At 77.3% G+C, this 2,500-nt stretch overlaps 1 non-coding gene across 1 annotated transcript; it reads right to left on the bottom strand.

Moving 5' to 3' along the window:
* Nucleotides 1-364: 364 nt before the first annotated feature.
* On the bottom strand, nucleotides 365-517 carry LOC137459142 (5.8S ribosomal RNA). Its single transcript, XR_010992122.1, has one exon. It is a non-coding gene; the product is annotated as a 5.8S ribosomal RNA (ribosomal RNA).
* Between the last annotated feature and the right edge of the window lie 1,983 nt (nucleotides 518-2,500).

The following is a 2,500-nucleotide window of genomic DNA, read 5'->3' as shown; positions in this document are numbered from 1 at the left end:
CCCACGGCAGACGCGCGCGCGGACGCGGCAGCACGGCACGGTACCCCCGCGGTACCCACCCGCAGACAGCCGCGCCCGCGCGGGAGTGCCGGGGGGGGCGAGGCCCGCGCCTCCTCCCCCAACCGGGCTCTCGTCTCCCCCAACGCCCCACCGGGCGTCGCTGGACCAACGGGGAACCCCTGCCGGCGAAGCCCCGGCGGGACGAACTCCGCGAGAGCGGGCGCTCCGGGAGCGGGGAGCTACGGAGCGCTCCCCGAGTCTGCACTTAGGGGGACGAAGGCCCCTCCCCGCCCCGGGGGAGAGCCTGCGAGGCGACCCCAGCCGCGCCGCTCGGCGGGCACCGAGGCGGCGATTGATCGTCAAGCGACGCTCAGACAGGCGTAGCCCCGGGAGGAACCCGGGGCCGCAAGTGCGTTCGAAGTGTCGATGATCAATGTGTCCTGCAATTCACATTAATTCTCGCAGCTAGCTGCGTTCTTCATCGACGCACGAGCCGAGTGATCCACCGCTAAGAGTTGTCTGGCTTTTCGGCACCGCCCCGCCAGCGCGGAGGGGCCGGGACCGCTCGCAAAGGAGCGGCCCCTCGGAGAGCGCGGCACGGCGGCCGCTCGCCTCACATTGACCGTACAAGCACAGGAGAGGGGGGGAAAATAAAACGAAACCCCGAAGCGGCAAAAGCAAGGGGCGGGGAGCCCGCGCTCCCGGCTTTTTTCCCTCCCCCGAGGAGGGAAAAACGCACCTTGCGGCGCTTCGGGGCCGGACCAGGCGCCCGGGCTCGCTCCGACCTCGGCGCGGAGGAGGCCCGCCGCGCGCCGCCGGGAACGTGCCCCGAACCCGGCCTCGCCTCGCGTGCACGGGGAAAGAAAACCCCCTTCGCTTCCCCACCCAACGGCGGGGGGGGGTGTGTCTCTCGCTGGCCGCCCCGTGCCGTCGCGGAGACGCCACGAAGCGAGGCAGCGGAGACCCCCCCCCCCCCGCCCCGGGGAGCGAGGGGGGCCGGGCGCACAACCCCGCCGGAGGAGAGCGCGCGCGCGCCTCCGCACCGGCCCCTCCAACGCCGCCACCGCTGCGGCCCATCCCGGACTTTCTTTTCCCCCGCTTTGGCCCCGGGGCCGAGCCCCGGCCGGCTCGCGCCCTCGGGCGGCTTCCTCTCGCCACCGAACCCCCCCCCCGCCGCGGGGGACGGAAAACGGCTTGCGAGACGGAAAGCCCGAGCCCACGTGGGACGCCACCGCGGCGACCCGCCGGCCCTCGCCGGGCGGCGCACCCGCCGACCGACAAACCCCAGCGGCACGAGCCCCTTCCATCCTCCCCCGGCGCCACCGCGCCGCCGGCTTCGCTCGCTCGACCCCTTCCGTGGCCCCGCGGCCAGGCGGACAGCGGACGGCGCTGAGCCGGGGGGCGGGCCCCCGCTCTCCCCGTTTCCACGCGGAGACCGGGGGTGGGACGCCCCCGGCTGCCCGCCCGTCCCCCACCCGGCACGCGCCGGGAAGGCGAACGGGGAAGCCCGCGGGCAGGGCCCGGGACCGGGACAGCCGCAGCCGGTGGCAGGGTGCCCTCCGGCGAGGGACCGGAGCCGGAGACGCCGAGCGACGCCCGCCGCCGCTCGGACGCGGTCACGCCACCCGAAACCGGCCCCGGACGGGGGGGAACCGGCAGCGCGAGACCGCCGAGGGCGCCAGCTCGCCGGGGCCCCGCTCTGGGGCCTGGGCAAAGGGAAAAGGGACCGGGAGGTCCGCAGCGGCCCGCGCCGCAAGAGGCGCCGCCGCCGAGCCGCGGCAACGCGCCCGCACAAAACCCCCGGCGGGGGCGAAGCGCCCTGGGCCAGCCCCCACCGCGGGGGCTCGCCGCCCCGGCCCGCGAGAAGCCCGCGCTTCAACGCGCCGCCGGGGACGCCCGTGGCGAGGCGAGGCGCGGGCCGGACCACGGCCGACCTCGCGCGGGGGGCTCTCTCCGGCCGAGCGCTCGGACCGCAGAGAGGGGGGGGGCAGCAGAGTCCCCTCCCCGGCCCGGCGGGCCCCCGGAGGACGACGAGCGCGACGACGGCGGACCTAGCCAGAGGCATTGCGGGGGCAACCCCCGCCCCTCTGAAGGCACCCGCCCGCCCCCGCGCTCGCCCCCGCATCCGGGGGTGGCGCGCCGAGCCGCCCGGGTCTTTAAACCGCCGCCCGGCTTCCTCCGCGGTAGGGCAAGGCCGCGGACGAAGGCGCGGAACGCTAGGTACCTGACCCTGGGGTGAGGGAAACCAGACTTAAGGCCCCGCGGGGGTGCCTCCCCCCACTGCCGCCGTCGGGGGGAGCGTCCGCCCGCGGGGGCCGCGCCCGACGTCCGCCGCCACCACCGCGCCCCTGGCCTGGCCCGAGGCCCGGGGTTTCCCTCAGTCAGCCGGCGCTGCGCTCGGGGAGGAGGGACGCGGCTGGGGACGCCCATGCCGCGCGCTCGCCGCGCGGCGAGCGCCCGGCTACGGCGGCCCCGGCGGCGGACCGGCGCAGGGCCGGCG

The sequence above is a fragment of the Melanerpes formicivorus genome, unplaced genomic scaffold, assembly GCF_026170545.1.
Source record: "Melanerpes formicivorus ecotype bairdi unplaced genomic scaffold, bMelFor1.0.p_v2 SCAF_323, whole genome shotgun sequence".
Lineage (NCBI taxonomy): Eukaryota > Metazoa > Chordata > Aves > Piciformes > Picidae > Melanerpes > Melanerpes formicivorus.
Note: the sequence above shows the minus strand (reverse complement) of the source record. Positions and strands in the feature narration are given on the sequence as shown.